Source organism: Anguilla anguilla, chromosome 4, assembly GCF_013347855.1.
Source record: "Anguilla anguilla isolate fAngAng1 chromosome 4, fAngAng1.pri, whole genome shotgun sequence".
Lineage (NCBI taxonomy): Eukaryota > Metazoa > Chordata > Actinopteri > Anguilliformes > Anguillidae > Anguilla > Anguilla anguilla.
In genome coordinates, this window is record NC_049204.1 from 51,321,848 (window position 1) to 51,343,738 (window position 21,891).

The following is a 21,891-nucleotide window of genomic DNA, read 5'->3' on the forward strand; positions in this document are numbered from 1 at the left end:
GTAGCAAGTCAAATGAAAGGCTGCAATCTGGCCATGGTAGAAGCATTGCATAATGTGAGCTATGGCAAGAGCAGACAATGCCCATTGCTCCTTGTGTGGTTAAAGGGTGCGTGTCAGGGGGACATCGGATTGCTCCGTGTTTGCTATTGGTGAAGGGCAGTAAGGGCGCAGTCCCTGAATGCGCAGCGGATGCAGTGCAAAAAATGCAAGACGTCTATGTGTTCATGAATGCGGAAGCCTCACTTGCAGACCACCTACTGCAATGGTGACCCATTTCCTTTTTGCATAATGCTTCTCCATGTGGGTCATGTCAGTCGAAAAACAGCTGTCATGCTGACATGACTTCATTTCTCCACCACCTGCTGAATTTCTCCATTTTGCGTGATGCTATTACCAGGTAGCATATTATACACCGGTTTGCTAAATTCCTTTTCACTCCTCTTAACATTCCGTTCTTTGAATGGATGAATAAAACAGTCAATACCACATTACATCCAAACTCAACTAGATGTTCCCAGAGGATTTGTTTTCTCATACATGTTTGACAGTTTAATGGCCTTTTGGGTAAAGCCTTTTAATTTCACTGATAAATCTTACTCGTACAGTTACTCAGCCCATTTTGGAGCTGACTAATCTGCTATTGGGGAGAAATCCATTCTTGAAAATGTAAGCTATTATGTGTCCCGTGGAACTATAATTGTGTGACAGAACTGAACAAAGTTCTTGCCAATCAAGAAGTATTATTGGTTCCCTAACACATCAGCTAAAGTGCTAGTTCTTGTTTCAGAGACGCACCTGACAGTCTGGATTCAGATTCCGATGTTGTCAGTGTCGACTGCGATTGGGAGCCCCACGGGGCGATGCATAACGGGGCATAGCACCCCACTGGGAGGGTGGGACACAGTCTGCGTGGTATGCCCAGCCTCATCAGCTGTGTGGCAGACATCCCATGTAATGACTGCATGCCTCTGCTGCGGCCCTGCATACTGACCTCCAGCTGCCCACACAGGCACCAGTCGTTCCGCAAGCCGGTCTGAGCTCTAATGGAAGAATGTAAATATTTCATAATAAAGTTGGAATGGGGCCAGCTTTTCCCACCAGTGCTCATGAATTCTCTTGTTCTTTCACCTTTACATTCTATGATTGTATTTCAGTGTATTGAATTTTTACAATTACAATTGTCACCAAATTTTACATTTTATATATGTTATCTTTTATTAAAAATATGTGTATAAAATAAGAATTGTGCACAATACACCTTTACCTTAGTTGTTGTGTATTACAGCCTAATCATGATTTTTTCAGTGTGGAACTAATAAGCTGATACCCCATTTCGAATATTTATGCTCCAAGTGTTTTAGTCTGTTTTTGTTATTGAAGCAATAAACTAAATATCCTTGTATTATCTTGCTCATTTAAGACCAAGAGCAAAGCTATTACTGTAGCAATGTATTATATACTAATTATGACCAAGCCCTTGTAAAAGAATTTTGGCTCATGAGCCAGACAGTTTGATATATATTTCCCTAGATACAGAACACGAAGCAACTTGGACCACTTCTATAGCACTAATATATTCTATAATGGTTGTCTACTCAATCATGGTAAGTCAGTTAATATCCAGGAAACTACTTCCTCCAAGTGACTGAACTCAAATTAATGGATGTGAACATTCAGGGACAAAGGTGAGGTAAAGCCTTTAAAATTTCCACCAACTGTGCTTTCCTTTAGCATAGCTTGAAAGGCTGATAATCTCAGGGTTGTCGCATAATGAGGCCTGTGCTGTCTGTGTCATCAGAGGGCATATCTCCATATCCAGATCCCTACTTGTGTAACTGCATTTGTACAGATCCGAAGATAAGGATAGCAATCTCATTTCTTCTCTCTCTCTCTTTGGTCTTGTGCATTTGCTCTCGCTCTCTCTCTCTCTCTCCCCGTCTGTCCTTCCACCCTTTCTTTCTTGTTATATTGCTTGTATGATGCCATCAACCTCAGTCAGCACACGTATTCTCTCTCTCTTTCTCATCCTCTCCTGCTTGTCATAACCTTGTTGTAATCGTTGCAGACTTGGCCAGCTCAGTCGTCATGACAGTCATAAAGAAGAAATAGGAGGTTCCCTCTTCACCCACTGAACTGCTTGTGAATTAGATGACCTCGCTGATGTGTGTCAGTCACTGCAGCTGTCCTGGGTTATGGGGGCCTGTTGTTGTTGTTAAAATATTGTTTTTATGGTATATATTATCCCACCATTCTCTTCAGGCTGTGTAACGGCCAAGAGCCAGCATAGCCCTGAATGGTCGCCCACTCTTTGTCTTTAACCTTTGAAAAGAGAGGTAGTTCTGACTGGTTGTGAACAAATATCTTTGGTTCTGTTCTTTAACATAGCCCCAAAGTATATTCATAAGAAGTATATGGTAGAAAATCTTGAAGAGGGCAGGGATTAAACTTTTTTTTTCAAGTGAGATTTAAGTGAAACCATCGCTGCCAGTTTAACATCCCTGCTGCCCACGCACACAGAAATATCCTTTGTTCCGACACGCACCATCACAAGAGGAAGGGTCAAGCCCACAGTTCTCTTTTTTGCCTTTTAAGCATTTTGTGGTTCAGTTATCTCTGCGAAAATACCTGAAAGAGGACACAGTTTCAAGAGGAACGCTAGGAGGCACAAATTAATGGCTTCCCTCATCTTCCTTTCATGGCAACTTGTGTACTGGATCACTTAGATCCATCTCGTCAGCAAATTTATACTGCCACAACAGGCAGTTATCCCTGGTGTTTGCCCCTTAGAAAGGACTGTGTTTCCGTATTGAAAGTGTGGCGCACACTAAAGGGAGCAATGACACTGTAGTGGTCAAAATATGCAGAAATTATACAATTATGCTACACATTTTACTGCTGCTTCTGTGTTTTTCTCATTTGAAATTAATCTTGCATGTAAGTGCGGTGTCATTCTAGCAACTGCTCTTTGCTATGTGCAGTGCATTCTAATGTAAGTATAATTTGAGTCAACAGTATCTGCTTAGCACCAGCTCTTTGTTTTTATAAGTCATTGTGTGAGCCTCATTCTTCTGGGGGATTACAGAACCCTCTCCGCTCTTTAAATACACACTTTCAGCCTCAATTACTCAGGTAATTTGATACCATTTTAAATGTTTCTCAGGCTGAAATGAGCTCTTTTAAAAGTTAGCTGAGATTTAAACGCGGCCACAAAACTGCAGCACACCACGTCCCGCAGGGAGGGGCTGGGAATGCCGGCTGTTGCTTAGTCAGTTTATTCTTATGTCTGCGAAATTCAGGTCATGAATAAGCCCTGGAAAAACTTCAAACAAGTAGGTTGGGGGGCACTAGCTAGAATATGCAGATGTGCAGATCGTGAATGCGGGGAAGATATGAAGCACCTGTTTGAGCAGGTAGTCTGGTATGCAGGAGGGAGGTTGGGGTGTCCAGGGAGAGTGATAATGTAGTCACTGTTCTACTGTTCAAAGCCCCTGTGGATGTGGGCTGCTGTGTAGACTCTACAAGCTGGGGGAACTTCTCCCCCCTGTGATCAATGAAGGGGGGAGAGGGGCCTGTGTGTGTGTGTGTGTGTGTGTGTGTGTGTGTGTCTGTGTGTGTGTGTGTGTGTGTGTGTGTGTGTGTGTCTGTGTGTGTGTGTGTGTGTGTGTGTGTGTGTGTGTGTGTGTGTGTGTGAGAGAGAGCTGTATTTATCTGCTCTGTTGTCTGTCCATCCTCTTCAAAAAGTACCTGACTACCAGCCTTTCTAAACAGCCCCACTGTACTCCCCTCCCCTGGGAAACAGTGGATGTCTGTGAGCGTGTTTTCCTTTCGCATAAATTACCCACCTATGAAAAATGAAGATTTTGTGGGGGAGTGACAGAATGCAAAATGAATTACTCGGATGGTATATGGATTATGTGCATCCTTTAATAATATGGAACAGCAGATAGTTACTTGAGACTTGGCAAGGCTGGATAAACTCTGATGTTGAATACAACATTATTAGAGTCATATTGATGTTCTGGATAATTATATAGGACATAGTTATGATGGTTCCATAGGTTTGCCAACTCCCCGCTTTGATAAAATAAGACCTACAGTATATACATTAACAGCATAGCTCATGGCAGCATGTTGGCTCATGGTATAGGAGGGCTTACAGTTTCCACTGGAATAAATAATGGAGAGTGATTGAGCATCTGACTATTATAAACTCTTCCCAGTTTTGGTCACATGTTCCTCTTTAATTGGTCATTTGTTCCCTGTAATCGATGATTTATTCCTCAAGGTGCCTGTGGCCTCTCTGCAGGAGCACCTACCCTGCAGAAAGAAAAAACAACTGCTACTTAATCAATGATGTCTTGGAAGAGTACTTAGCAAAGCATTAGTGCGTGTGTGGGTGTGTGTGTGTGTGCGTGCATGTTGGCGTGCGTGTGTGTGTGTGTGTGTGCTTATGCTATCCAGGAGGCCATTTTGCCATTTGTGGGGCAGGCTATGGTAAACTGTGCTCTAAATATGTTTGCCAAAATAAGATTGTTGCTACTTCCTTTCTTTATTACAGTGATTACTCCCTCTGCAGGGGTGAAAATTATTTTGAATTTTTCCAAAAATGGACATACCTACTCTGCTCTGCTGCGACATTAAATTTAGGTGTGGCATTAAGTGTGACTATCATCAGTCTGTGCTACGGGGGTGTTTGTCTTGGGTGTAGGGTGGCCAGTGCGAGCCTGCAGACTGCCTCTTGTTTTCGTTGTGTCTGATGGAATGGAAATGGCGCTGGAACGGAATCTGACGGGTGTGCCAAGGTTAAAGCCTCTGCTGTTCATGTGACAACTGTTGTGGGACTTCTCTTGTCAACAAAGTGCACTTCTCCATTGCGGTTCCATATCCTGGCTGAGGTGCTGAGAGCGTGCCGCCCAGTGAATATTCCGGAAGGCGCTTCCCAGCTGCCCGGGATGGAATTATCAGTCAGCGATTGGATGAGACGTGGCGGCCCCAGCCGGAGGGCGAGGAGGCTCGCCTGTGGGTCCGGGCGTGGCCATTACGCCCATTCTGTTCCTGTGTTTGGAGGTCAGGCCCCCCGAGGGGCCCTCCCCCACGCCCCCTGCCCCCTGCCCCCCGCTCGCTGACACCTCCAGACGGGGCTGGCGTTCCAGCGTGCCTGGGACAATCCCTGTACCGCGCGCCGACCGCGGCTAATCCTGGCCCTCCTCATGCCACGCGGCAGAGCGCCAAACTTTTTACAGCGCGCAAGGGGTGCGCTGCGCTGCGCCCTCGAGATGAACACAGTGACGCATCGCCGTCGGCATGAGACATTTGGGCCTGACCGCCATCCGCCGCTCTTTCTGTAAACCGTTTGTGAGAAAACGTCCGTGGAATTCTCAACAACTACAAAAGGAACGTCTCAATTAACACCAGGAGCGCTGAGTGTGTGATTTTGGGAAAGCTGCTGTCTTGTTGGTCATGTCAGACTTAATGAAAAGAATCAATGCGCAGAATTTATTTGGAGCTTTCCAGAATGATCCTGCTGCTGTATGTCCTGCAATAATGATGCAAACTGCAGATGGTGAAGAAGGCCCGAAAGGTCATCAGTATATATAAGAGCCCGCTAATCCTGCTCATTAGAAATTCAATCTAATGGGCCCAGATCTAAAAGCTATGTGATTAATACTGAGCCAGTATTTGTCAATAGTATTCAGTCATTAAATTGTGCATTAACATTATGTAGATAGCCTTCCTGCATTTAGTCCTAGCAAAAAAGCATTATGATAAATGATTGTGGGCTTAAGCACCAGCCATTTTCCCAAGAAAAAAAGAAAAAGCATGCGACGGTTGATTTAATAAACTGCTTACACTGAATGTACCTGAAATTTCAATTCATTGAAAAGCTCAGTTGCGTTTCATATTAAGCATTTTGGAAAATAAGGATTACCTAACAAGTTATTTATTTACCATTACCATTTTTTTTTTACCAGTTCAGTCAGAAGCATTTAGTTTGAGCTGGTCTATTTTTAGGATGCCAGTCGTGTTCGGCATATAACAGGCCAGTGTGGCTGTGTTGTTTTCTTGTTTAGCATGGTCGACTGCAGGCACGTCGTCATGCAGTGACACTAGCGATTTAGCCAGGCCGCCGACATGTGCGAGCTGTAGCGTGTGGGCAGAGGAGGCCGGTGTAGGGAGGAGACTGTGCTCGCGTGCAGCTGACGCCTGCCACCGCTTGACGCCACCGCAGTTTCGATATCGGCCTCTGCGATTGGGAAGGGAATGCGAACAGAAGGAGCCCGTTTGAGCTCGTGGCTAACGGGTTAATGTTCGCGGAGCCGGCCGGAGAAGTCCGGGGTATGACAGCGCCGTATCGTGTAACTAGCACCGTACCGGAGGCTGCTGTCCCAGAAGTCGCGGTGCGGGCTATTTTATAACCGGGAAACATGAAAGGGGGCGCCGTGGGAATTCGACTGAAAATAGTTTGCGGAGGAATGTGCACTTAAAGGTGAAACCCAACGCTGCCTTGCGAGCCTGATTGTGTTTTCCAGGACGGGCGCTGGGGACGGAACCTGGCAATCCGTCCCTATAACAGCCGCCTCTCTCTCTCTCTCCCTCTCCGCTCAGTGAAAGTGAGATGCTAGTCCACTAATCACATTCGGGGAAACACCCTCTCTGCAGCCTTCCTTCCTGTTAATGTTCGCGCTTCCAGAAGGGACTCCTGCGCGCTCCTTTCTGTTCCTTGTAAAACATAAATTCATTTTTTTTTATTCTTTACTTTTTGCATTTTATTTTTATGAGCATCTGAAAAATGCAACACAGCAAAAGGAGGGTAGGACTATTAAGTTCCGGCGTGCCTGTATAATAACACTAATAAATCAGGGCAGTTTGTGTTACACTCTGCCCGTGTTTTGCTTTGCCTGAGGATGTTAGCTCCTCAGTAGCGATACTGCATTACTTACTCCATTTTCACTAAATCCCTGCCAATCGAAAATCAGAACATCTGAACATTTCAGAGGCTGACATGCATTTGAATTGTGTGTATTGTTAAAAACAGTCAACAGCTTCTGGGGGCTGCTGTATTCTCCTTTGGGGTGAAAAACCTGATTACTACACAAAATGAAAAGCCCTCTGTAGTCATGTTCAAAAGTTGATTTGGAGCAAAAGGCAGGACTTTTTGAAGCAGTGGGGCAGTAAGTTTTTTCTTCTCTCTTTGTTCAGTGGCAGCTCATTATTGCCGGAGAATTAATGAAATCCTGATCTGTCTGGGGGGGGGGGGGGGGGGGTGTACAGATTTCCCGCGGGGCTGACAGTGGGCACGGCGCACTGTGAGCCCCCCCACACGTCCGGCCGCCGCTGCCCCACGCCGCTCGCCGTCAGCTGCTCGGCCCGCCGGCCTTCACGGGGCGCTTCCTCCCGCTAGCGCCAGTAGCACCAGGAGACCCGCCAGACAGCCAGCGCCGCCCAGCTCAGGCCCGCGCTGGCCTGCGGCACCGTGGTGCCGCTCAGGCAGACCGCTCTGCTGGATTTGCGCCCCTCCCCCCCCCCAGTGCCCGCCGCCCACGGGTGCCAGGGCCTGGCGCTTCGCTCCCGCTGCCAGTCGAGTGGCAGAGACGGCGGAGCTTCAGGAATCCTTCGCCCTGTGCGTTGTGTCTGAGGACAGCGCGGGATAATTCTAATAGGATTTGCTTTCTATCTATAGTAAGGATATAAACAGTTTATAACTGTTACTCATTCTTTCCCCGCAGGAAGTATCATCGAATAATCTGGTACTACTTCGCGGAACGTTTTCGGTGCTAAACCCCCATGTGGGGGCTGAGGTTCTTCAGGAATGCCGATGCAGCTCTCTGGTGTCTGCCGATAATTCCCCCGTCAAATACAATGAATGAGGGTTAATGCTACAGCTCCTACGCACTTGAGTGCAGACTGGCCCTGTCTTTTTAAATGTTAACTGCATGATCAATGCCTTAGCTTCCCTATATTGTCCTCTGGTTCATAAATCCTCTGGTGCAGGCATATTCGTTTGCGTTAATTAACGGGGAATCCCCATGAAGCAAAAGGACACCGCTACTCCTGTAAGCCACGGCAGCCATCTTCTGCTGCTCCTCCCGCTAGGATTGACTTTCACACACTTTCGCACGCTGCAGGAACAATGCCATTACAGTTCCCACCGAGAGGTCTGTTTCTTTCCATGGTTGCGCAATAGCTTTTGCCCTCTCCATCGACTGCTCCCTCCTTCATGCATTTTTCATTTTATTTCTGTAACGTCTGCCTGTCGTATTTCCTTTGCTGTTTTTTTTTTGCGAGGCATTGATTCCTGCTTAACACAATACCGAAATGAAATTTAATCATCTGCTCCGTTGTGAGTGAGCAAAACTCTAGTGCTTATGGATTGTTTTAAAGTCAGTGACTGTTTCAAGATTGTTTCATTAGTCATTGTTGTCAATAGTAGTTCAGGCAAAATGCTAAATAAAATACATTAAATACAAAAGACTGGCACACTTACAGTGCAGTGGTTTGTATTTCTCAGATTACTATTAAGGGGTTCAATCAAGAATCTCTTTCAAAGCAGCACACAAAAAGTCTTTTTTTTTTCTTTTTAAAACCATCACCTTCTCCTCCCATAATTTCTGTACTCGCAACGTCAATCTTCAGCACACTGAATGGGGAATCCGTCAGACTGGTTTCCATGGAGACCACGTGCACAACAGCATTGCAATGCATGGATGCGGCAGTCCCTGGGGTTCCCCTTCATAGCTCACGGCTAGAGATGTCAAGCTGAGTCAAGAGGAACTTCAGCCGCAATAGAGGATTTCAAGAGGGGTCTTTAGCTCAAGGTTCTAAACCAGAGTGTTCTCTGTACTCTGTGTTCTTGTACTGTACTGATCTTCAGAGCAGGGCTTCTCTGTTTGCATGCTGCTCTTAGCATGATGTGCTTGCATGTTTTCTGCCTAGCAAATATAATACATTCCTAGGCTGGCTATTGAAGTGGAGTTCCCGTTTAGTTCACACATGTGTAAAAGTAGTGTTTAGCTTGAACCACGTGTGGCTGTGGAAAAAAAGATTAGTGCCTCTTATCTAATTCAATGTCTGAAATGCAATCATTCACCCAGTGCCCTTTTAACTGGTCTTGCAGAGAAACGGAAGATTAAGAAAATCTGATCTCTGTCCTTGAACCCGAGGTAACTATATTTCACCTGTATCTGTGATTAAGCACATGCTATGCTGAAAGCAGATATTGTGTATGTAATGAGCTCTAGAAACAGGGATATCAGTCTTTCTCACGCAGGGCTAAGCTCCTGGGCCTTTGAGGGGGAGAGCTCCCTCTCCTGGATGTCAGAGGAACATGCACAGCCACGTCTTGATGGAATGTTAATGCATCCCTAAAATGGTTACAATTCTGTTTTTTTGTTGTTGTTTTATTTTGGTCGGGATTTGGGCTATTGTGTTAGAGGGGAAAATCAATCACAGTCGTGCAGAGTTGGTTGCTTGGCAATGTTCAAAACATGCAGTAAGGACGTCTGTTCTGAACCAGTGAATCCATACTCTGCGGTGCATTTTCATTATCAAAATCTTTCCCCGAATGTCAATTACCTACATTCGCTAATGTGTTAAATAATCAACTGACCGGCATTAATGCATACGCAGTCCATCCTTTAATAGGCTATTATCCCCCAGCATTTATAAAGTGAGTGTTTTCAGGAGAGGCACTGTCGCTTAACTCCCACATCACTACCAGTTGTCTTGGCAGGCTTGAGGCTTGCTGAGAGGAAGAGCTGTTCTACATGCAGTATTATAGGGAGCTAATGAAAGCCCTGGTGGTTCCCTTCCCGGCACTTCCCACCACCGTGCTGCGGAGAAAATTACAGGGGAACGGAATCCAAGACAAGTTCATCTCGCCCTCCCACGCGCTCCGAAAAACCCATCGGCAGCGTTCAAATGAGCGCCTTTAAAGGGAGTCAATCAACACGCCGAGCGTGTCTTCCCTTCTCGACATCCCCCAGCCCCCACCTTCCCCACCACCCTCCTCCTCTCATCACCCCCCCCCCACTCCATATACGTGTATATTTAACTACACAGGCAAACGCACCTTCAGCTAACCTAAGCTTGTGAAGTCCCGGAAGCAAGCCTGTACTGCGCGTGTTGAGGGCAATACATTGGAACTCCCAATAAAGTGAATGGGGAATATCAGACTGTTGAAGGCAAAATAAAACGTTCTCGGTGGTATTTTTAAACTCGATTGACGGACGTTACGTTTCATAGGAAAAGCAGATTGAAAAATATCCATTATGTAATAAAATATGCACATTTAAATTAATGTTTTCCCAAGACTTCTGGACCAAAACAGCCATTGTTTCAGAAACTGCACATAATGAAATTTATGATCACAAAAATTGGACTTCGGTTGTTAAATCAGCTTGGATTTTTATCATTGAATTAAATGGGCAGCAAGCACTTTTGCCCTCAAGCATGCGCAGTAGAGGCTGTTTCCAGTTACTTCCTAGGCTTCCCCGCCTGGCCCCTCCTACCTTTTCCAGTTCTTATGTACACTCCATGCCCCACCCTCTTCTCACCTCCCCACATCCCCCACCACCTTAACCAACGTTACCACCCCGAGTCGACGGACGTTCCAGGATGACTTCTTCCTCAGAGAAGCTGCTGTCTGTTTCCTCAGCTTGAGATGGTGTTGCTCCTGAGGACAGAGGTACCAGAGAGAAGATCCTCTGGTCTCTGCGGAGACACAGCTAGGGCTTGCGTTCAAGGTCTTGGGTCACGGGAGAATGCTGATATCAGGCTTCAAAATTACCTAATATAAACGCCATTTTCATTCATTATTTATACTCTGTTTGGAGATGTGTTATCAATGACTTTTCCAACATTCTTCTCTCAATGACGTTAGAGCAGCACCGATGACAGATAATGTTGCGTTTTTGCATGCAAGATTCTTCTGTAGAATACTACGAGGCAACAAAAGTGTTCTCACATAAACATTCAGCAAACAAGTGTCATGTGATATATTCTTTCATTTTGTGTAAGATGCTAGGATCGGGGGGGGGGGGGGGGGAATAAAACAAAGCATCTTATGTAAGCTCTCTGGGTGGAGTTTCTGCAGTGCTTCAGATCAGGTATTTCATTTTTCCATCCTTGCCTTTCCAGGATCCTGCAGTAAATTTTTGCTGTTGGCTGTCATATACCATAGCACACACTTCAGCTGGTTATTCTTCAAATACCGTGCTTGTTTTATGGTGGTTGGTGAAAGTGGTGGTGGTTGGAGGGGGGCGGGGGGTGTTGGATGATATATTGTGTTCCGGAACTTGGGGGCTTGGCTTTGCACATCATATTTTCTGGCTGCAAGGGGGGGTGGGGGACAGGCCCTCTACAGCACTGACAGCAGCAAGCCTTCCACATTGGCCTTCTGTGCACCGAAGGCTCATACTGTCGAAAGACGGCTGTGATGCAGCAATCAGACAACAAGCCTCACGGAAAAAGCCTCCATTTATTCTACGCGAGACAGAGAGAAAACAAGCTCCCCTCCGCACAAGGAGATGACAGCACTTAGGTCACAAACACGAAGGCTTTTCTGATGGCCCTCGCTAGATCATAGAGGACTTGCGGGACATGCCAAACACTGGCGCTAATGAACAGTGCTAAAATCTGAACCCTGTGAAACGGTTAGCCTGGTAGGGGTTAATCGCATCCATGGTTACATAAAATGGCTGGATGGTAGGGTGCTCAGATGAGGAGGAGGGCAGAGAATGGGGGAGGCTGTGAGGAGGGAGGGCATCTTCATCTGGGGGATGTGCCTATTAAACAGGTCACTTAGCGTGCATAAATATCATGAGGATAGCTGCTTTTCTCTTTTCAAACCAAGACTAGCTACCGCCTAAGTAAAATGCTAAATCGCTTCATTTTTTCAAAGCAACTTTCTCTACAATCGCTCTCAATCTAATTTAGCAGGTCACGACGGAGAGGAATCCTTTTGTTGTCTGTGTATGTGTGTGTGCGTGTGCTTGTGCGTGTGTGTGTGTGTGCATGTGCGTGTGTGTGCTTGTGCTTGTGTGTGTCTTTGTTTTTGTTTTTGTGTGTGTGTGTGCTTGTGTGTGTGTAAATGCATGCAGAGGAGAGCATGGCTGCAGGGTTATATGCTAGATACCTTATGAATATTAACACCTAGTCCTCTGTTTGTGTGTGTGTGTGTGTGTCAGGAAGCGCAGCCTCATCACAGGCAGATGAATTGAGCTTCTTGTGTGTTGGAAACTGCGCCACAGGAACTGCAGTTGGAAATCAACATAAGAAGGCATTGATGGGAATGAAGGGCTCCACTTACACTAGTCCTGCCTGCCATATAATTAGCACAGGTTATGCCCTGCTATCTCTTTTCAAGATTTAGCAGCATTGTAGCTTTAATCAGCTCAGTAATGCACACAGGCTAAGTGTTGTACGTCAACATATTAGCAAAGAGCAAATGAGGCTGGACAAATGTACTGTTTCCTTAACAAAATAACAGTTCACTGTGAGCCATGCGGGATCAGCTGAGTGCTGTCTGTGGACAGTCAAAGATGAGCAGTCACCATGCATAGACTAATTCCAGTCAAAGCTCTATGTATGAGGCAGTCTGACGCTGAGGTACTTGGTGGCACAAATGCAGAGAAAATGACACACCTACACCCTTCCGGACATTGGGAGAAATGGAAGGCACTTGTTCCTGATGGCCAGCATATTTTAGCAGTCTGCTTTGTTCCCGTGGAGATCCGCCCCCACCCCACAGTCTCCCCCGACCCCTAATGCATGCTAAAGGACACATCAGAAGGACACGATAAAACCTGCTCCTTTTCTTCTTGGCAACATCTGTGTCATAAACGTCAGAAAGTGGCTTCGGGAGCAGTGATTGGACGGGGCTGACGGGCAGCCTCTGTGTCTGAAGTACTGGAAACATAGGGGCAGGAGTGGAAAGGCCATAATCGGATCTCCCTCCTAATCGTTTCATTTCCAGATATTTCCATATCATAACCGCGCATCCACGGCTAATGCTGAGAATGGCAGCCCAACCGATTTGACTCTCTGCCTGGACTATGCACAAAGAAATCAAATCATAGGGCCTCCCTACTTGAAAAAAATTGCTGAATCTATTCACCAGTCTGCACTGTCACATATCTTATATTTAATAGCGTTAATAGAGTTAAACAGAAAGTGTTATTTTTGTTTTGTAATATACAGACTGTTCTTTTGCGTGGTTTATTTTCCCTCTGAAGAGAACTCTACTGTCCAGATATGAGGATATGTTACAGTGTATAGCGCAGGCAACGCGATTTCTAATTTGGTCTTCGCACAGTCAGGGCTCCTGGCTGAGCCTAAAAATAAACCCACATCAATATTCTTGATTGGAAGGAGGGAGCTATTTAATTTTCATCAAGGTTAAAGTTACAGAGTGAAATGAATTGCTCATGCGTGACATTGAAGATTGTGCAGCTCCCGTTTGTTTTGTGTGACTCACCCAGCTGTGCGGATCTTACGCAGAAATCACGGTAAAAATACCAGGAAGGTGTTTCTTTTCAAGGTTTCTTTGTCGCGTTCTCTACAGCCACAGCTGTGTCAGAGAGCCGCATGCAGCTCCGGGCGATCCAGTGACTAACACGCTGGTCATAATCAACACAAGGCCCTTGAATGACGTCGATTTGCTTGGCTTCGGGAAATTGTGCCCATTCAGAAATGTGTTGCTCTACACTGATGTTATCTACACTGGATCACATCTGAATCTGAGGTGCTACATTTTATATCATTTTACTTTGATTTACTACAAAATGTAGCTGACTAGCATTGGCATACTTAAAATAATAAGCAACAGTATTCGTAGTTTTTTTTTTTCCCTCCAGTGTCTGGAGTGTACTGCCTGGGCCAGAATACTTTGAAACGCAGAACTGGGCAGAGCATACCGCTCATTCGCCCGGTTTGTGAGAGTGTGTTTGGGCAAATGCGTTCACACTCTGCACTTGGTGAATATTTCATAGAGCCTCTCTTTCCTCACCCCACTCCCTTCAAAAAAAAAAATTGGTATTCTTCAAATGTAATCCAAGCTTGAAATAGACCGAATAGGCCCTGAAAGAAGATGGGGCGATGCACAGATCGCGCTTCACTTGTGAGGTTTTCGTGTCTTTTAAAATGGAAGCACCCGGAGTGGGCAGCAGGAGATGTCAGTGATCGAGAGGTTCGCCGTTTCCTACCTCAGGCTGCGATTTCGCCAGGACCCAGGGACCTGTAAACATCGGCCTCTCGCAGACTCACAGACACCGCTGCGTCAGTACACCGGCCCCATGGTGTTCCGTTCTGCCTCCCCACAATCCTGTTTTCTTTTCAATGATGGAGCACCGAGACAAGCTGAGATACTTGGCGCTGGAATAAGATGGAATAATTATGCGTGCAAATTATAGCGGAAGCCGCGCTGGCGAGTGGGAGTGAATTGGTTATTCATTAAGATTCCTTTCATATCCCATGAGCCCACGCAGCTGGACACGATGTTGCTAACCGTGCCTCTCGTCTCAAGGTGGAGATTGATTTAAACCTCAGACTGAGGATGACGAAAATGACACATACTGGGCGCTCCCCTCCCCCTTTCCAAGCGCTTTACTTTATGGTCTTGTCTGTAGTAATCCAACTGTGCTTTAGTGTTCATTTTTATTCTATGTGATGCTAATGCAGTTCCACTAGTAATTAGAGTGAAGGCCAGTGTTTAATTTGTAAATGAGGAGGTGTTTGATTTTGAAGGTGAGATAGTGGTCATGGACGGGGCGGAGGGGTGGGTGGCGGGTAGGGGTGAGATTATGACAGCAGACCTGGGGAGTGTGGTGTTGATATTGTGATCGTGGGGGGTGAAATTGAAAACTGTTATCATGAACCGGTGGGTTGGGGGTGGAGATTATGAACCTGCGGGAAGCAATTGCAGACCAGTAAATGCTGCCATCATTGACATTTGTTATTGAGTTTTTTCCCTCATCGAGAGGTGCTGGATCCACACAAACAGTCCAAAACTAAGAGGTTCTGAATTGTTTCCCGGCAGGATCCAGCACAAATTATGCAACATGTAAAGGCTGCTGTTTTATCATGTGCAGTGCAACATAGTAGAGACAATTTCACAGCCTATTGAAAACACAAGCCAATCATTTCTTTCTTGTGATATTCTCTGTGTAGCTCATTTCCAAAATCACCCTTCAACTTCCTTGCTGAGCTTGAATTGGCGTTGCACAGAAGAGAGTCCAGTAAGTTAGCTTCTGGTAGAAAAAAGTAATACCAATTCCTATCAATCCTACCAACGGGATGATTTCTCTAACAGCTCTTGACCTTGAATTGAACTCCTCAATTTCTGCTCAGCAGAACACCACATCATCATTGGGATGTGAAATGTACACACTTTCTTGTAATGTAGGTACTATGCTTGACATGGAAAAGACCAGGTTTTTTTGTCGTGTTTTCTTTTTTTTTCTTTTCAATATTTCCCTAACATATCAGCAAAATGTGACATGTACATGTATGTAGTTTTGTTGAAAAACTTGTCTGATTTTGCTACCTTATCTACATTTTGCTTCTTGGAGTCTCCTGAAGCCTATGACTAGGTGGTAGCGTTTTTTTTACATTTACGTTTTCCTTCTCAGAGACACTTTAAATATGACACTCGATCAAGGGCAAGATCAGTTATGTACCATCTATCTAGCTAATCACCCAGCTTTAACTATCCTTTGTGAAGGTTAAAGTTAATGTTAACTTGTGCATAAAAGTAATTGTGTACCTAAAGAAATTGTGTACCTTTCAGACAAAAAAAAGCTTTATTGTAGTTTTGATTTTTATAAGCCAGCAGGTGAAGAGAAGTTTTAGTAGCTGACACAGCTGTTTTGGTTTTAATAGTACAGAGGGAGCTGAACAGTCCAGGAGGAATGCTGTGTGTGTGTGTGTGTGTGTGTGTATGTGTGTGTGTGCGCATGTGTGTGTGTGTGTGTGTGTGTGTGTGTGTGTGGGTAGTCTCCTCACATGCAGCTGAGGGGAACATGCTGGGAATAAGAGGAAACTCCACCCTTCTCCCAATTTCATACTACAGTCAATAGACCCACAGTGGCACGTGTATAGCTTACTTGAACATCTCTCTAGGACTTGTTCATATCTGCAACATAAACTAATGAACAAGTATTCAAATTCTGTTGTATGCATAACAAATGTTATTTTTATTGAGAATGATGCTGTACGCTAAGCTTTGTGATTGCAATGGAGCTAGATTCCTCTAAATTGTAGTGAAGACCTCAAGGCTCTTCGCCATTGCTGCATGACTTGGGTTGGAATCTACACACGTGTGCTATTTCTCAATTAGCAATGCGATTTCTGTTTAAGAAGAAGATGGTGAATGTAATATTTCAGTACTGTATCCAAAAGTGTTGCAGGAGGAAAGATGTGACCACAAGTCTTTAGCATCCATTATGTTACAACCAGTATGACTGATAGAGCTGTCACAAATTCCACTGCAAGTGTCACTCTTCTCACCCCGTATGGTAACAATGCAAACCCGCCAATTCCAAGATTAATGCGACGGATCCACAGTAATTATTGATTAAATTGTGTGTTGCCAAAGTAAAATGAACAGCTTGTTGGCTTTGTTAGAATAACTGACCATCTCTTTAAATATCATTAGGCAAAGATTACTAAAATGCTAAAACTTTATAGTGCTCCCTTTGATACTTTTAAGTATAACAAAAAGGGAAAAGGTAATTAGCATGATATCTAACATTTTGACAGTATCTTTCTTTATTTTACTTATATTACCTATTGATACAAAACAATGTACATATGAAGTAATCACATCTGCCATTGAACTAGTCTTTTTGGAACTCTGAGAATGTATGCTATGTGGATAAAAGATTTTGGTTTAATTGACCAGTAGTCTTTGCCAGCTGTGTTCATTTGAAAAGTCATCCCATCCTAGACTCTGCTGGAAGAGTTAATGAATGGTATAGACATGTTTCGGTAAAGCCATGTTAGGACAACTTTGTGGTCAATATTCCAGTAATGGAAGAGAATAGTGAAAGTGTAATTGCGGACAGTGGTGGCCACCCCAGCATTATGCAAGTGTATGATCCTGACCCTCCTGTCTGCCAGAACAATTTAGCTTGAATCATACTGGTGTTTCTGAGGCCATTTACTCATGAATAATAAAATTTGCAGTGGCAGACTTAAAGCCCTAATTTATACCACTCTGCATTTTTAGTCAAACTTAAAACGTGCCGCTGAGATAAATGTGGAGTTAAGAAGCATATGTGCATTTCAGTGTGCTTAATATTCGGGTGCAGAAAGATAAGATTCGATAGCGTCACGCTATGACAACAGGAAGCTGCACAGGAGCTAAATATCTGGAAACCCAAGAATACAAATTAGCACAGCATTATTTCCAAAAACCTATGTAGGTAGCATCATCACATCCAGACTGTTTCGGCTGGATAGACGGAGGCTATAGCAGGTGATCAATTCCCATTAGCATAGCTGTAATCATGGGAATTGATTCCACAGCAGAAAATTACCATACCTGAGAAATAGTTCAATTTATCCAGCCACGATCTGATGACGTGGGGAGGGGCAGCGAAGTGGATAACTCAAGGTGCATCAAGCCCATAAATGTACAAAGTGGTTGATCAATATGTGCTTGGCAGTGCTTACTCCTGGCAGTGTCCATAATGTGATGTGTACACAATCAATAGCCTCCCCAGGCTGATAGACAGGCGCTGCTGTGGTACAAGTCATTTTTCTCCGGATGGGGCCACGCCGGTGCATTGGGGGAGTAACCTGCGGTGCCTCCGGGCTTGTCTCTGCTGACAAGCTGTTAAGACCCTGGTGAGCATCCCACTGGCAACCAAGCCAAGTCTCAGAAGCTACATTCAAACCGTGTGGCCGAGGCGCAGCAGTCAAAACTACAGTCAGGCTCAAACAATTACAAGGTTGATCGGACAAACTATTAAGTTTGGCCCTGGGGACGGAGCACTGTAATCACGAGAATGGCAGTTTTTCACTTTGTCACCGCATAACCATTTTTGTCTGGAAATTATCTGATGATGTTCTTGTTCCGTATTTTTTCCACTTATTGAGATTGTAGTTTCATCTTATTGTCTGCTCATCAGTGAACGGAAGAGATTTAGTGATTACAATGCGCAAACAAAGAATCAGCGCTTAAAAAGAGAATTGAGGCAATATTTTCATTTGTAATTTCTTCTCCCTCTGTCCCATTATAAATCTTCTGATGCCTTATATATTTTATGTATTCCATAATACCACAGCGTTCATTTAAGAAATTATAACACATATATAGGCTTTACAAAGAGGCATACTGAAGCTATACATCACCATTTTCACCAGGACCAGGATGGGCACTGTCTTTTAACTTTAAGAGCATGTAGCAGCTCATCAGAACAACTGTTAACAAGTCATTATCTTCCTGCCTGAACCAGTCTTCCCTCACCCAGCTCCGATGACTCTGACTTTATGAAAACAGGCCAAGAAAAAAAAATCCCTGGGCCATTAGAACAGAGTGCTGCCAGGCCTACTCAGAAGGTTAATACGGTCAATTTGACGGTGGGTGACTCAAGAAATATTTGCGTAAGACAGGAAATGTGATGACTTTAGAGACTCGTTCATTTGTACAGGTGAACAGGTATTTCTACCCCTCTCGCAGTTCAGAATTATTTTTTTTTCCCTTGGTAGTTTGTAATATTTACCAACCTATATTTTCTTTTGTTTCTGTTCACACTGGTGGCTGGAAACATGCTAGTCATGCGCCAGTGTTGCAGACGCCATCGTGAGAAGGGCTTTGACATGCAGACTGTGACGGGCGGTGAAGTGACAGAAGAGACACTTTTCTGAGCCATTAGCATAATTGAGTCATCCGAACAGAGGTCCTGGCAGGCTGATCCCAGGTCAGTTGGGTCAGTTCTTTCTTGGGAGATTAGGAACAGTGGACTGGAAGCTCACAGTATCCATGGCTGTCATGGATGCAGATCATGTGCAAGGAGAGCCATTCGCTGTAATTGATCCTCTTACCAAATCCCAGTTAATTAAGGAAGGTTAATGCAAGCCACGTCTAAATGGTTCGTGGAAACAAGGTGAATGTCAAAGACAAAAAAAAATCACTTGTTAGTATTGTGTGTGTGTGTCCTTGCATTTGTGCATGTGTGTGTTGAAGAAATTGTCCTCTTTGTAAAAATTATATATAAAAGAGAACCTGATTTAGAAGTGGAAATAACATAATAGTCTGCCTTTGACTTTTGTTCCCTGTTTGCTGGAGGATGAGACTGAGGGTCATAGGTGACAGTACAGTGTTCTCAGATCATCGCAAGTGCCTGCTAATGCTGCTAATGGGTTTGCACTAAGCAGTGTACATTACTATGCTAACCTCGCGGCTCACTCTCTCTTAAGGGGAGCTTGGGCGTTCTGTTGCACTCGGAAAAGATTAAGTACTGTTAAAGTTTAGTATTTGGCGTGTGTTTTTCTTTTTTTTAGTTATGTTTTTGGAGTATCTTGATATGCTGATGAAGTATCTTACACCTTCACCATTTGGCAGTGCATTAACACAAAATACCTATGGTCTATACAGTATGTATGTGTTATTTTTTATAACCTGCGTTATATAAGTTTATAATAGGACGCAAAATGGTACCTTATTGACGTCCATTATGCTGTTTTCTACATTGAGTCCAGGTCTCCAAATTTCTCATGAAATAAATACTTCTAGTCATCAGCTTTTGTGCCAACTGGTTTGTTAACATGGCAGATATAGCAGCAGTGCTGCGTTCTTCTGTGCAGTGAAACCTCTGCATCGTGGAAGCAGTAGATATGAGGAGGGATCCGACCAGCAGCAGGTGTTTTGCAGCTCATTTCTCCCTCTGCATTCAGGTTCGGCTGCATGCCGCGGGCTCTCTGAAATCGCTCGGTCTTTACCGCGGCGAGGTGAAACGAGGATCGCAGCTTTCACCGCATAGATTTCAGCCCAGGTCAAAGTTTTGTTGGGGAGGGTTTGAGGGAGCCGGAATGCTAGTCCTCTCACTGCAGGCCTAGTTTGCTGGTGCCAATATTCACCTAAGAATCTGCTTTATTGTTTTCCTGCTTAGTCAACATAAAGATTGTGGGCCAGGCCACACGCGGACACTGACTTTCTGACGCCGGCAGATTAATTGGATTTCCGTTCCCCGTCATTTAGGGAACAGCGTGAACATAAGAGAGATGTCTCTCTAGCCAAGACTCTTTAGAGCCAGCGATTACAGTAGGCTACATCAGTTACTGGCTGCTCGTGTGATCATGTCCATTGACTCCACTGTGGGTTGCAGGAAGTGGCTTGTCTTGTTGTTCATCAGTACAAGCAAATTATGTTATTACAGTTTATGCCCACGTGTGTGGTGTTGAAATTATTTTAGAAAATCATTCATAGCTGAGCCGTAAAATTTACAGTGAAGTGGCAGCTGCTGAATATGTATCGTTCACAGTACAGGTCTTTTTGGTGTCGACCCAGCTGTGAGTGCAATGTGCCGATATTCAGATAAGCATAATTTTGTCTGTGACAGCCATGTGATGATTAACAGCGTTAACAATTATTACACAATGAATGACGAGCACGGCTTTGCTTGTTTAGAATTTCATCACATATTTGAAATCCAACTGAGGTCACCTATATTTATGTTGCATCACTTGCTGTGTGTGTTATATTTACAGAAAAGTACAAATAAATTCCCCGTAGAAATGAATATAAGCCAAGCCTGTAATCCTGTACTTGAAGCACCCTTAATCCAAATTGCACATTTATATGTACTGTAAATATCTCATCTGTGTCTAACGTCAGTAATTCACTTTTGCCTCCGTCAGTCTGTCTTACCTTCTTTCATACTTGAAAATAAGGAGTTGTGATAATCATTGTTATGAGGGATTACACTCCAACAGAAGGCACAGATAATGGAGAGGCAATAATGCACTGGGGCAGATGCAACGACCATGTCACAAGGACCCTGGTATAATAGAATAGTGCTTTTTTTAGTGGTTAACACAGTGGTGAACAACCATGGCCATTTCCTGTGGAGGGGGTTAAAAAAAGCCAATGTCAAAGTATTGTGAATTCTTTTATTTTGCAAAATTTATTACCTGCTCCAAGACAGAGCTTTCTATGTGTGATGAAGGCGCTGCTTGTGTGTGCTCCGCTGAATCAAGCCCCTCTCAGATGCGGGTAAACAGATGCAGCCGATCTTGTCTTTGACCCGCACAGTGCGCAGAGACGATAAGCACCAGTGGCATCCAGTCAATAGGTGCTGAAAGGGCACTAACCCCCCCACCCCACCCCCAGTTTCGCTCGCTCGTTCATTTGCTGTCGTCCATTAATCCCCTGCCCTCCCTGTCGCTTCATTCTGTCCCTTTGCTTGTAATGCAGGCTGAGTGCTTCTGTATTCACATTCACAGCCCATGCGAGGAATTGTACATGCCATTCTTGGCCAAGGTTTTATTTATTTATTTATTTATCTTACTTTATATCATTGGGCCAGCTGCTGTTCATGGTTCCAGCAAAGTGAATCTACATTCTGCTATCTCGAATCTCTCATTGCCTAAACTGGTATCAAAGGCTGCCATACCCTGGATGAAAATGTTAGTAATGTAAACAGTCACAGGAATTAGTCAGTCGTCATCAAAATATTGTTAGAAAGTTTATCTGACATTTAAAGTGTTGCAACACTGTTCCGAAAAAAAATGCTTTTCAGCATTTTGTTTGTTGTAGCTAAAACTGGTTGCATATGAACTCCCAGATATTTTACATACACTGCTATTGGAATTACCATTGGTATGCTTTGTTATACAGTCTATTGTTGATGTCCCTTAATGTATATTGTATAATGTAATTTATTGAGCTGT

General features: G+C 44.3%; 1 protein-coding gene across 1 annotated transcript in view; it reads left to right on the top strand.

The window, feature by feature from the left end:
• The window catches only part of LOC118226588 (potassium voltage-gated channel subfamily B member 2), an 80,340-nt gene that overhangs the window by 51,868 nt on the left and 6,581 nt on the right, over positions 1 to 21,891 (top strand). The window lies entirely within an intron of this gene.